General features: G+C 42.0%; 1 protein-coding gene across 1 annotated transcript in view; it reads left to right on the top strand.

The window, feature by feature from the left end:
• Window positions 1-897: 897 nt before the first annotated feature.
• GGT5 (gamma-glutamyltransferase 5) overlaps window positions 898-14,444 on the top strand; it is a 39,801-nt gene continuing 26,254 nt past the window's right edge. Inside the window, exons 1-2 of the mRNA XM_064727005.1 lie at window positions 898-1,024; window positions 1,115-1,204. The gene's annotated coding sequence lies outside the window, so the exon portion shown is untranslated. The remainder of the gene's footprint in view (window positions 1,025-1,114; window positions 1,205-14,444) is intronic.

The raw sequence follows: 14,444 nt of genomic DNA, 5'->3' as shown, positions 1-14,444 counted from the left end.
TGAATTAGGACAATAAGAGACAATAGAGACAAAGAGTTACGGACGTCCGGGTACCTTTTCTGGGCAAAACAAGTACGAAAAAGGACCCACGTTAACAGAAGATTAAAAGCAACAGCCTGTTGCATATTCATACACCTCAGACATGATGTATAAATCCCATTCAAACACAGGATTCTGTCTGGGCAGTGTCAACTTCTTCCTCTGAATCCTCACAGTGCCTTCGAGGCGGGAAGAAGTTCATTTCTTCTGATAAGAGGGCAATAAATTCTCTTTCTCTGAAAGATTCAGGTGTCCTGTGGCTGCTATCTCACTGCAAGTCCTTTCTTTTAAAAAAAGCATCCTACATAGCATAGTTTCTATTTTAACATTATGTTATAATCTAAAACAATATTTAACACACTACTTAAGAGAATTAATATAGCATCACTTTCTAACACAACACATATAATATTCCTTTTAATATTTACGAAATGCAGTCATAAAATACGCATTTTTCACGTGTGTCCTGTGCTGGAATTCCTGCCGTGTCCTTCACGTCCCTTTGTAGATATTGACTGGCTATGAGTGAGCGCTGCTCCTCCAGGTGGGGATAACGAGCTGCTTTAGCTCCAGAAAAAGCTGCTGGGACCCGATGGCAAGGATTCTGCCGTGTGTTTACTTGGCTGTGAAAGTTATATGTGTCAGAAATTAAGGAAACACAGAGCTGGTGTGTTTTCAGCGGGTGATTATAGTAAAACAGGAAATCTCCGACATGAGGAATGATTGGTGTCTGATTCTATTGATTCAGAAGGCTGAACAATTGCTTTATTAAACTATACTATATTACATTAATACTATATTAAAGAGATGTTGTACTACAAAGAATACTAAAAGATATTAAAGACAACTCGTGACTGTCTCCAGACAGCCAGGACACAGCTTTGAGTGATTGGCCAAGGAAACAAAACAATCCTCAGCAGAATCCAACTGACAATAAACAATCTTCCTAACACATTCTACATGTGCAAAACATCAGGAGCAGCAGGTAGATATAAGAATTGTTTTTCTCTTCTTCTCTCTGTGCTTCTCCAGGAAAAAAACCCTGAGAGAGAGAATTATGTCTCTCTCATTTCAGAGAATGTGAATGCCACCGGTGATAGGATTGGGGAAAGAATGCAAGAGAAAATAAAGGATTGGGTGAAAATGTGGAAACACAGCACTGGAGGTGAGGTCAGTGATGCCTGTTTAAACAGACAGCTGCATGGGAGAAATGTATCCAATTATTTGAAGCACTAATGGGACTGCTGTGGAGAACTGTGGAAGGACAGTTTGGTGTGCTCTGGAGCCTGCTGAAATCAATGGTATAGGTTCATTATCCCTCATTTCCACATGTATATATAAGTTTGTATATGTATTTTTTTCTCATTTAGCAGATGCAAAGACCAAAGTCCAGAAAAGTCACCTTACCCAGATTTCCTCTGATATGCTGCTTATCTAGGCTTCCTTTTTCCCTTCCTCCCAAATTTTAGCCACCTTGAAGCCACAGCAACAAGAAAGGCTATTTTTCTGTTGTTGGTATGTTTTTTCCTGAGAGAAGTATCCCTGAGGGAGTTGGAGGCTGAGCTGTTTTCTGCAAGTATGGATTCTATGGTTTTGGCTTGTTTTATGTTTTTATCATTTATTGTCAGAGGTTCCTGACAGGAAAAGAAGTGACCAACCAGCCATACCAGGAGCTCTCCCGGGTAGCCTCACATTTTGTCACCTTGGTGTAATCACTAGAGCATCAATCAAGCTCTACAGAGCTAATTAGGTTAATGTAATTGTCATAAAGATGAATAACCCAATTTGTGCATAGAATGTTGAGTTAATGCAACACTAAGTTACCAGAAAATCCATGAAGAAAAGAGAGTCTCTAAATCCTCCAGTGCCAGCTTGCACTGCTGCTGATGCTCAGGTTAAGCATTTGGGACAAGTAAAGAACCAGACTGTGGTTCTGGTGCTCACAGTGCTGGCTCTGGAGCTCACACAGCCTTTTTTCTTTCTGAAAGCAGTACTAAAACCCTTTGAATTAATCCATATCCATCCTCTGCACCATCCACAGGCGTTGATGGCAAGTTTGGGTTCAGGAGTGTTATATCAGGGCTTTAGGAAGTGACTTTTCCCCTTCAAAATGAGGTGTTTGTGGTGAGAGATCCCATCTTTTATAGAGCTGGTGATCATCAGAGGGGGAACCAGAAGCTTTGGGACACTCCAGCTTCTCTTGAAGTCTGACTCAGATGCAGCAAACACATCCAAGCTGGGAACACGTGACTGCAACCTGATTTTGCTGATTAATGAAAGGAAAAGGCAAATTATAAATAATCTAATTCAGAGAAACAGCACAGGCATCTGATAACATAATCAAACCTTGTTGCTTTTGCAGGGTTAATTTAATCTCTTCCTGTAAGTACAGGTTAGAGTGTTCTAACAGTGGAGATCTGTCAAATGTTTTCTTTTGGCTGGAGAATTGTTTGGGTGTTGATATGGCAGGGATGGGTAAAACGATTAGAAAATATCCAGTGTGTTCAGCTGTGATGGGAACAAAACCAGACTACCAGTTCATGAGAAATCATCTGGAACAGGGCCTGGATTCATATAGGTGGGGAGAAAAGGGGAATTTTCAGACCTGTCATCATGTTTCTAGCCCAATCAAAGTAACTTCTGTCTCCAAAGCTGTTCAGTTCATGCAGACACCAACTCTGTACTGTTCCTGACGTGCACAGGCTTGCTAAGGCTGCCAGTCAGAGTTCCACATGGCTGGAGATGGGACTTCATGTGTAGTCTGGGAAAACATTAAACATTAACTCACCCAGTGCCTGTGATGGCTTCTCCTGTGAAGGAAATGTTAGCAGCCTTGAACCACAGCAGGCTGAGGCATCCCCATCTCCACCCAATTTGAGTGTGTGCAGCTCTTTGGACATCCATTGTCATTTTTCATAATGATTTCTACAAATCTGTTATATTTTTGCCTGCTTTCTGCAGGCAGAAATTGCTTAAGATGTTGCATGACAGCATGGTATCAGGAGTTCCAGCTCCAGCTTGCCTCCCACAGTCTTGAGAGTACCTTAAGAATATTCTGATTTAATAAGCAGTGTATTTTGTGCCTGTTTATGGGTACTTGGAGTTTTGAAATTTTGGCAGTCCCATTTTGAAGATTTTATTCACCATATGAAGCGCTAGAAATTTGGTTTTCATTAAAATTGGATTTCTTGCATAATCACATGAATCCAGGAGCTTGAGGCATAAGTAATCTCAGGATTTCAACACTTGGATGAAATATGAGTTCTGGTGGCAGTGTGTGTGAACATAATGCATTATGCAGGGGGATAAAGCAACTCTTGGATCAAGAATCTGAGGAAGCTGCATATGGTGACCATTACTGAGTTTTGCTTTTCTATTATAGAGGTTGAGGTCTGGGATTGAGCTTTGAAAAGTAAAGCCACACTTAAGGTTCCATTTTCCATTTTAGTTTCTGGTGGTCCATAATCTGTTTTTAAGTAAGATTAGCCCCGGCAAGAAAACTCTTTGTGCCATTTGTGAGAAGCTTTTCCTGTTGATTTTGAAGGAAATAGTGTTTCAAGCTGATAACTGCTTTCATTTCCAGAAATCTCCCTGTTTCTTAAACGAGATCTTGTTGCAGTAAGATAAGGATGAATTGCTCAGCTTTAACTAATTGAAGCATGCAGTGGGAGCTCTGCTTGCTGTTTATACTTTGCCAAATTGATGTTCCCGTTGCAGGAGTTGATGTTTCAGTTCACCAGGTTTCTGCAAAGTGCCACTGGCAGCAAAGTCACCTTCTCCTGATGGGCTGTAGGATGGGGCACTGTGCAGGAGGAGCTGCCTTTGGCTGCACAGTGCTCCCCACAGCCTGAGGGGAGGAGTGGGCTCCTGATTAAATTCTGGAATTTGCCACAGAGCCCTGAATCAGCCTCTAAATCCTGTGCATTTCCAGCTGTGCAACCTGGGCCTTCCAGAGAGAATCTTTACTTGTCAGGTAATTTATTCTCACTTAGAGCACACACCTCTTTGTGTTCTGGCACATTTCCATTGTTTTCCCAACTGCAGGATATCCACCAGTGTGGTGGAGAAGCATCTCTCCTGCAGCAGAGGGACAGTGACAGTCCTTGCTGCACAGTGCTGGGTACCTGAGTGTGATCACCCTTTCTGTGTCCCTGAAAAGCAGCTTCTCCAGCTACAAGATTTGTGTCAGGTGAATATTCCCAAGGAACCTGCTGAGCTGAAACCATGGCAAGAGGTCCTTGGATTAGTTTGGCATCCAGGTCCCTTTTACAACCCCTGTACTCAAAAAAACCAAGTAAATACAGCTCTAAGCGGCTTAATAAAATGAAATATAATAAAGAAGAAATAATAGCCTTAGGAAGGGAGGCAGTTCAGAGCTATAATATGAATGGAATAAGCTGTAGCTCGTTGGTTTTGTAACTGATACAGTATTTCATGTTATTTTTATCCTTCCAGTTAAAACCAGATACTGCCATCCTTAAAGAGCACAGAATCAATTTAATGATACCTTTAATAATCTTTGCTTTTCTTTTGAAAGCCATATTTTGGAAGCAGGATGTCTCTCCCACTAATGGCTGTCTGCCAACTGGCTTTCATCTTCATCCTTTCTGATTCTGCAGCCTTCTACCCATGTGAATAATTTGCTCTCAGAGCATGTTGTTTTTAGCTCCTGGCAGTCAAGAAGAGAGAAATCAATGTAGATTGCTGGGGTGAGTGACCAGGAGGTGAAACTTGAAAGCCTTGAATATTGGCTGCTTCAGCCTGACAAGCATAATGAAGTGTGCATGAATGGGGAGCTGCATGGAGCCATGAGGGAGGATCAAGCACAGGACCTCAGAAAAGACCATAAAAAAGAACAAATACATAAGGTCTACTGAGGCAGAAAGTAGGGACTCATGTAAGAAGCTTCTGTGAATACTGAACAACTTCTGGTGTAGATTCACCTTTCAAATCTATTACTCGCATTTATTGTCCACCTTTTTTTAATTTGACTTAATGGAGGAGGCCACAGGTTTTCATGAAGATGCTTACAGACATGGTATTGACATTTGTATTTAGTCAAACACACTTTTACATATATTTTGGATTTATATTACTTTTAAATTCTCAGAAGCTGGCACTTTCTTGTTCCTTGAAGATGGAAGGTGGATTTGTTTCCTTGCAGTACAAGAGCTGAAGTTGCTTTTCTAATGTAACACCATTTTGAATGTAACAGATTTACCACGAACAAATATTTGCGTCTTTATTTTATTTCTCATTCCCAGTGCCCAGTTCTGTAACCAAACTTGTCATGATAAAATCTCCCAGTCATACAGGAGATGGAATTAAGGGTGGAATTAAGAGTTTCTGCTTTGGATGCCGAGCCAAGTGTTCGAGAGCGTTTGAAATGTTGAAATGAGAGAAACTATCTTGAACAGCCTGTTCTTATCCTGAACCAGATTTCTTGGTGTATTTCCAGCAGTATTGAACAGAACTGAGAAATGGGCCCAGAGCTGAAATTTGGGACCCAGTAGGACAGGCCCTATTGCTTTTTTCCCTGGGGATTTAGAGCCACCCTAAAGCAAACTGTGTGCAGGGGCTCCAGGCTCATGCCTGTCACACACCGCAGGAAACAGAACAGATAGATTACCAACCAACAATTCATCCTTTGCATGGGAAATTCTCAATTGCCAGATTTCCTGGGTTGAAGTTTATTTTGTATCATGAGAGTGGATTTTAAATAAACCCTACAGTACATAAGGGCTTACAGGAATATCATAAAAAACAGAACATCACATTGTTCTGTTCTCCAAAATAATAAAACTTTATAATCTTGCTTCTAAATATGAAATATTGAATAGTGAATGTCACAATAGGTGCCTATAAATCATGCAAGTTTGGAGAGTGAGTAAAACATTTGACTGAGGGGAAATATAAATTATTTATTGCTGCCGTGGTGGGAAATGAATGTGATTTGTAGGATTGCTGTTGGTTAAAATGAAATACAGTTTATTGCACAAAGAGGAAGGGATTCAGACAAGTGCCATGTGTGGGGTTATTTCTGTTGTGCTGTGTAAGTTTATGGCTATCAACAGTTCCTGTTCTAGGGAGCTCAGAGACTGACTGAGAGTAGGAATTGTGCTTGGCTGGGCTGTCATTCAAGGATAGAGTTCAGATTGTATGGCCGGTACCTTATGCCTCCATATCCTATTCCTATATGCTTCAAGTTCAGAAGTTTAGGAGTTGCTGAACAAGCCACAACAGAGGAGAAAAAGACATTGGCAACCTTATGGTAGCTAAGGTGATGTTAGCTGAAAGTTATTGAAATGCATTAGCAGAAAAACCCAGAAATTTCTGAGTGTTTGTTAGCTCCAGGGGTTAAAAAATCACCTCTGTCAATGCCAACAGTGCTATTGCTGAACCTGGAGTGCTGACAGTCATCTCCAGATCCATCAGCTGTTTTGTGCTGCACAAAACATGATGTCATGTCAGGACTGTTATTGAAGCAATGCTTCAGGGACAGCCTGGGGAAGATCCTTTTCCTGTAGGTGTCCTCATCTCCCAATCTATTCACCAAATTGTGTATTAATTTCCAAATGCCCTGAGGCACGGATGGATCCTGCACAGATATTTGTCAAAGTACAGCCCACCTGACAGGACAGTGTGCTCATCCAAAGCATCTCTGGAGAACAGCAGTAACTCTGCCACTGGGCACAGTTGGGTTTATTCCCACCTAAACCTTCCCAAGTTTTGCAGTAATCCCAAGGTGTAAGCCTCAGTACAGACATGGAGTTAGAGTTAGGAACTAAAGAAAGAGAAATCTACATGTGGAGTGAGACAGGGACACTTGAGAGGGGTTGTCAAAACAGTGGGAAGACTTGATAGGGTTCACCATGTGCCCTGGAGTGTGGCTGTTGTCCTGGCTGAGAGCCCAGTCAAGGTTCAGAGTCAAGATTATTGCTCTGACAAGAAGAAATTGAGCCATATGGCAGGAGTGGAGTTCAGAGGTGATACCACAATAAACTGAGGGCTTTTACTTGTGCGATTCTTTGAGTGGGGACTGGAGTGCCCCATGGATAAGGGACATCTTAGGGGTGGGTGAGGGATGGGGTCTAGTGGCTCTTGGGCAGACACAGTGAGTCATAGAGTCATGTAAGTGGAAAAGGCTTTTAAAATCATCAAGTCCAGCCATTAACCCAGCACTGCTTCTCATCCAGAGCCTTGTTCCCCCCTGCCTGTGTCTGAGCTGTAGTTGCTGGGCTCAGAGCTGTATTTGCTGCCCACACCAGCCCCATCCAGGCTTTGCCAGGAGGGAACAGAAGAAGAGGTTCTGCACATCAGCCCTCACTCAGTGGGGCATCCACTCATGCTGAAAGCACTGGGGTGTCACTGCCAGAGAGGAAAAGAACCATGCCATGAATTTTTCCTTAGCACAGCCAGGGTTAACACAATCACCCTCAACATGCACTTATTTTTCTTGAGACAGAGCTACTCTCCTATGTAAATAAAGATTAAGTTCATTGAATCCTTCTAAAGGACCTACTATCAAATTGTGTTTAGAATTGCACAGAGGTCCGGGCAGAGGGCAGAGTTCCCAGTTTCACTAATGAACTTTGTTTCCAAGCCTGTATCTTTTTTTAAAAAAAACCTCTTCTCTATTTCCCAGAAATGTGTTGAGCTTTTTGACCCTTAGAAGTCATATCTCATATTTCTAGCATGCTGAGAGTTCTTTACTTCCTGTCCATGATAGTTTAACCTCTGGGCATTCACATTCATTGCTTCCCCACCATCACTGAGCTGCAGCTGTGCAATTCCTTGCCTGTTGCTGTCCATTTCAAACTGCTCTCTTGCTGTTCTCTGAGTGTTTGGATTTGACATTCCTGTTACTTCTAGTAAAAGGAAATGACTAAACACCAACTTTTACATCATTTTACTGTTACCAACGTTATGTGGCTGATCAGAAATGCCAAATCATAGCCTCAAGAAGAACAAAACTTTCATTCTCTTACATGAGCTATATTTGCAGGATGAGAATTCATGCTGTGCTGTCACAAAGGAGCAGGCATCAGCTTGGAGCAAGGAGGTGCCTGAGGGCTACTTCCATCATCCAGCCTTGTTATTGACAGTGGCAGTGACAATGACAGTGACAGTGGGGCACTATTAGTTTCAGAAACGTAGACACCCGTCCTCTGCAGCAAGTAGTCACCATTAATTCTCACATTGCTGAGTCACTGGGGAACCACCAATGGAACTGCTTGGACTCAAAAGCAAGTTCCATCTTTAATTTCTTGTGGAAACTGGCTGTTATGGAGAAGAGCTCTTAACTGTAGTCTGATGCAAGTATTACTCTCTGTCATGTTCTCTGTTGGAAATGATTTCCAGTCTATCACATGTTCTCAGAGAGTTGTTACTGCCTGTGTTGTGATTGTTGCTTTGACAATTAAACCTTGAATCTCAGGTGACTTCATGTGTCAGCATAAATACAACTACAATAGGAACTTGCTTTTGGGTTTCTAGTGGGTCATGGGAAGTGAAGTTTATAATTTGTAAGCTATGAGTTGAGATGGTTTTGGGTTTATCTTGAACTCCTCTGACACAACGTATTTGCATTTATCACGAGATCATATTTAACTGTCCAACACATCCATGAGGCATGAGCTAAACATTGGCTGTTGGGTGCAGGGTTGTGGCTAAATTGATAAAGCCTGTGGTTTTTGAAAGAGTAAGAAGTTACTTAAATCTCCCTTTTTCTTTCTTGTTATGAATGCCTTTATAGTTCACATTCTAGGACTCCTGCTGTGCTGTGACTGTCTCAGCCTGTTTTTCAGAAGAGCCCTGAGAAGCTGGCTCAGTTGCCCAAAGGGTCAGAGGACAGGCAGCTCTCTCAGACTCACACTCAGTGGGTTTCTTTCCCTCTGATTGCTCATTTAGGGAAATGTTCCCCAAGCCTTTATTCTGCCTTGTTGCACGTATTCCTGCAACTTCATGGCTCGAGGTGCTGCAGTCAGGAGGGTGGCAACGGGGACAGGATTTGCAGAGGGTTTCAGAAGCTGCTGCTTTGAGAGTGGCTCTTTGCAGGTCACCTCAGTGCTCTGGGCTCACTGGGGTGACAGCAGCAGTGACAGGACTCAGCACTGAGTCCTCTCCAATGGTGCAGTGACTGTTTCCTTGGACTGTTCTGTTTTTCTAAAGCAGAAACTCACCACTGTTATTGCACTGCTGGAGTAGCAGCAGTCTGGGGGATCAGGAGTGATGAGCCTGAAGGGAAGCAGCGCAGTGAAGATGTGTTTTGCTCTGAAAGTTTTTATCATCCTGTAAATCAGAAGCTGGATGATATTGCAAAAATCCATTGAACTAAATTATCAGGGGGTACCAGATACAAAGAGGCACTTGTGGCTCAGGAAGTTTCTGAATTTCAAGTATTTGGAGGCTGAGAGATCATTTAGGGAAGAATCACTACACATTTATTGTGGTACTCTTCCTGCTGTAGTCTTCCTTGGGCATCCAGTGCTGGCTGCTGTCAGAGACAGGTGCTGTGGAGCTCTCAGTTTTACCCACCTGCGTGGTTTTTTGTTCTAATATAAATTATATATTAGAACAAAATATACAATAATAGAACAGTAATATAAATATAGTCAGCATCTACACCTATTGTTTAGAAAGGATGGAAATGTAAGCAAATGAGACAAATTTTCTTTAGATGAAACAATATCTGTGACCATGAAACCAGGACAGATTTGTGCTGTATAGACATTATTACAGGCATATTATATGTATAGATGTCATATATATATATATATATATATATACACACAGACTATATACAGACTATATATATATATACAGACTATATATATATAGACTATATATATATAAAATGTCTATATATATATATACAGACTATATATATGTATATAAAATGTCTATATATATATACAGATATTATGTAAACTTATATATATAGTCATTATATATATACAGACATTATATAGACATATCTATTACATTTGAACATTGAACTGTTTCAAGGGGTTTTAGAATTTTTTCTCTTTCTAAACAATATATGGAGAATATAAACATTTTCTCAATATAAACACTTTTGTTTTTACTGTGTTTATGTTTTCAAAACGGCCATTTGGTTAATCTTGAATAAACAAGCCTCCAAAATATGGTGTTGGGCAATCTTGGCCACTGATGTGTGTGATGAGTGTGTTTATGTGTGTGTCCAACTCTGTTCAGACTGACTGAATTTCATGTCAGGCAAGGCAATACAAAAGGCTTGGCAGCTTTCTGGAATCCAGCACACGTCTGCCCTTGATTCTGCAGCAAGGCAGACTTTGGGAGGAAGCAGAAAAGGGAAAGTCCAAGTTGGCTCCAAAACTGAGATGTGGCACCATTTTAGCACGGGACATGAAACAGAGACTGACATTCAGGAGCTGGGTTTCCCTTGTCCCAGGCAGTGGGAAATGGGAATAGGCAAAGGAAAGAAAAAGTGCTGGTTCCTTTTGGCAGGAGCAAAGGGTTGAGTCCAGAATTGTTTCTTTGGGCCTTGGTGATGGCTGCCTGATTTAAAGGACAAGGCTTTCCCATTCCAGGAGGTGACAGATGCTGGGCAGAGCTGCTGAAAGAAAAGAATTGTCCTTGTGGTGAGGGCATGGCCATGTCAGGAGGGAACTGCCAGGGAGAGAGCAGCCCCAGGCACCAAGTGTCCCAGAAAGGACAGAGATGAAGCTTTAATAATGAGGCACTGTCCATGCTCTTGGGCAGCTCAAAGGATCTCTGTAACTGATTATAAATTCCACATGGTTTGGGTGTGGAATGCTTTCATGGCTGTGCAGCACTCAAGAGGCTGCACCAGGAATTGCCAGCTGGGAAAGCTGTGTGGACAAGAAGCAGAGCTCAGAGAAGAAAGCAGCAGGCAGGAGGATAGATGCTGATGGGATAATGGGATGGAAACACCTGGTAGGAGAGCTGTGGATTTCTGGAACTCGTCCAGGGTCCTGAAGTGGCAGAAAGTTTGGTCACTGCTCATGTCCAGCATCCAAAAGACTTTGCCTGAACTAGGAAACTTGGAAACAGTGTGCAAATTGCTGGTGCAGACAGAAAGGAGAAGAGGGCCAGAAGGGAAGCCAAGATGCCATCAGCCTCATGGCTTTGGTACCTGGAGCTGGGTTTTGGTTTCCTGAATTTCAGAGAGGTTGGTGTGTGTGGCTGAAGGACCATTTTCCATCCTGCCTGCTAGCATGGAGCTCTGGAGATGCACGTTGTGATCCAGATTCTGTGTTCCAAAAGCTTTCAAATTAATTTAATTTTCATTAAACTAGGACACTCTGTCCAGTCCCTGCTGGAAGTCCTTTAATCTGTTGCAGACAAACCCCAGATGTTTCTGTGTTCATTATTTATTTTGTCCTTTCTACATTGACCCTGGTGCACCGTGGAGAAACTGTTTCTTTTTGTTAAATGCTGCTGCTCCCATCTGCCCTTTGGTATGGAGACCAGCAGCTCTGCTTTTTAGGAAAAATCACAAAAACCAAAAAAACCCCAAAACGAAACAAAATAACCCCAAATCAAAACAAACAAGTCACCCCCCAAAATACAAATGAACGAACAACTCAAGTAAAAAATCTAAACCCAACCCCAAACAACCCCCCACAAACCCTCAAGATTTTCTTAAGTCCTTTTTTCTCATACAACTGCCTCTCTTTTGATGGTTTCTGTGGAAATTACTGTACTGGCTTAGGGTTTGAATCCAGAGGAGATTTGTGAAATGTTCTGTGCTGGTACAGCTGCTGCCACATGATGGGGAAAGGACCATGTTATGGTTGAGAACTAAAATGCATTGCTAACAACAACTTACTTGCATTTTCCAATCTGATAAGCTGAAAATGTCTCCCATCAATATAAGAAACTTAACCAGCTGTTGTACAAAGAAAATTAAAATTACATATGCAAAGTAGAAAAGAAAGGGAGGATATGCATGAAATTCTGAAAACAGCTCATTTTCTGTTGAAATAAAAAGATGTACTAAGGCATCTCAGCTCAGGTGTTCTTACACTATATATTTAACACTGATGAAGTTGAGCATTCAAATTCTGAATGTGGGAAAGCAGGGATTTTTTCTATTCCCATTGCTCATGCTCATGAATGATCAAAATTTGACTTCTTGCATTTTCTACCCCGTGTTCCAGCTGAGTAAATTTTGGGACTATAATATCAGCATGTCCCTAGAGGAAAGAGTGTAAAATTTTGAAGGAGACATTTACAATGATCACAGTGTGGGAAAGTGGCTAATGAGAAGTGATACAACAGCTCCAAAGGGAATTGTGCAACAGCCTGGAATTTGAATACCAGGGAATTTCCAAAGTAAAACAGCAGTGAAAGATAACCAGGGGAAAAGAACAGAAAACAAACTCTACAAATCTGATTTTCTCTTTTCTTGCATGCTGCTCTTCCACTTTCTAGGGAAGAAAGCAAACAGTTTCTTGTTCTCTTGCACAAGGAAAGAATCACCTCTCATGGGCTCCCAGGGCCTTTCAGGAGGAAAGGAAGTTATTGTGAACAATTCTGTTATTCCTGGAACCCAGACAGAGCTGGGAGCCTACATCTGTAGTTGCACAGTACCAATGACCTTCATATTTTTGCACCAGGACATGGCAAGGGCTGTTTATGGAGTTGGGTTTTATGGTTCTGTCAGCCTCTCTGAGGCTTGCTTTGCTTGTGTGAAAAGTTCATATTAAATGGCTCTATGCAGATATTTATCATATGTATTTTGATATATTGATTAGTAGTGCTGTGTTAACATTTTAATAATATGATAAATGTAGTCTTGTAATTAAAAGGTAACTTTTGTAGTTAAAATAAGTACTATGTAAGTGGGATATATTTTTTTTAAGAAAGGAATGAGGCACTCACACCAGATAGCAGCCCCAGGACACTTGAATCTTTCAGAGAAAAATAATTTATTGCCCTCTTACGAGAAGAAATGAACTTCTTCCCACTTCGAAGGTGCTGTTAAGATTCAGAGGAAGAAGCTGATGATGACCAGATGGAATCCTGTGTTTGAATGGAATTTATGCATCATGTATGAGGTGTATGAATATGCAACAGGCTGTTGCTTTTAAGGGTTAATCCTTTGTTAACGTGGGTCCTTTTCCTGGCTTATTTTGCCCAGAAGGAAGTACCTGGACCGTCCATAACTCTTTGTTCTTATTGTCTCATGTTGTCCTAATTCAAATTCTCCAAATTATTATTACTCTAATTATATTACTATTTTTATAACCATTTTATTACTTTTAAACTTTTAAAATTTGAAAAACGAGTGATTGGTGTTTCTCACACATGAGAAGTGCATGAGGACCACAGGGCAGTAAAGAACCTGCTCTTCCCCCATTCCCTTGCAGAGAAGCTCTGCTTGCTCTGGTTTTCCTTAAGTGCTGGCTCCCTTATTGACCTGCAGCACTCACACATCTGGAATTTATCCTTCCCAAAGAGCTGGGAGTGCAGCAGGGAGAGGGCAGCGGTGCAGAGTTCTCAGGCTGTGTTTAAGGTGTTTAAGCTGGGATTGCTGAGGGCAGAGCCTGAGGCAGGTGTGAGGGAATCTCCTCAGCAGCTTGTGGCTTCCCAGAGGCACCTCCTGCTCCTTCCCATCCTCCCTGCACCAGCTGCACACGTCCTCCCTTGCTCTCCCTCCCAGCACTCTGATGCTGATGGATGTCCCAGGATTCCAGTGAAATGGAAAAGTGCAGGACTCCAGTGAGGATGCTCTGTGGATGCTCTCATTTCTCAGGAAGGGCTGCAGGGGTAGGCAGAGGTGGGGCCTGCTGACTTCACAGGGAAGTGCAATCTGTTTGGCTCCATCTCAGCAGTCCTGCTCATTTTGGAGGGGAGATGAAATCCAGATGCTGGTCCTGGTCTTGATTCCTGACTCAGAAATTGCAGTGTGATTAAGCACTTTGGAAAGCCTCTCTGTGCACAGCAATGCAGCTCTGTCATTTACCTGGGAATCCCACAAAAGCCTCAGTTCTCATTTAGGGGAATTTTTAGAAAATATTTCCCATCCTTGATGCTTTTTCTGAGAGGATGAGGTTGTTTTCAGATGATCTCTTAAGACAAAAGTCCCTATTGTTGTTATATACTCTTAACACCAGGAACTTAAAAAAAAAACCAAACAAGTAAAAAGTGAAAAGAAAAATGTTGTAGCTGTTGCACAAGAGCTTTATGCAGACATCACATCCCCACTGCCTGGGGCTCAGCATGTGCAGCCCATGGAGAATTTGCTCACATCTCCTGCATTGTGTGAGCTTGAATTGACTGAATGTGTGGGGCCAGAACATGGAGCAGGGACCCAGAGTGTGGAATGGCAGGGGAGGGAGAAGTGGGATTGCTTGGTGGGGACAGTCCCTGCTTTGTGAAGTTGGGAACCAGGC

The sequence above is a fragment of the Zonotrichia leucophrys genome, chromosome 15 (genome assembly GCF_028769735.1).
Source record: "Zonotrichia leucophrys gambelii isolate GWCS_2022_RI chromosome 15, RI_Zleu_2.0, whole genome shotgun sequence".
Taxonomy (NCBI): Eukaryota; Metazoa; Chordata; class Aves; order Passeriformes; family Passerellidae; genus Zonotrichia; species Zonotrichia leucophrys.
The sequence above is the reverse complement of the archived record's forward strand: the minus strand, read 5'-3'. Positions and strand labels throughout refer to the sequence as shown.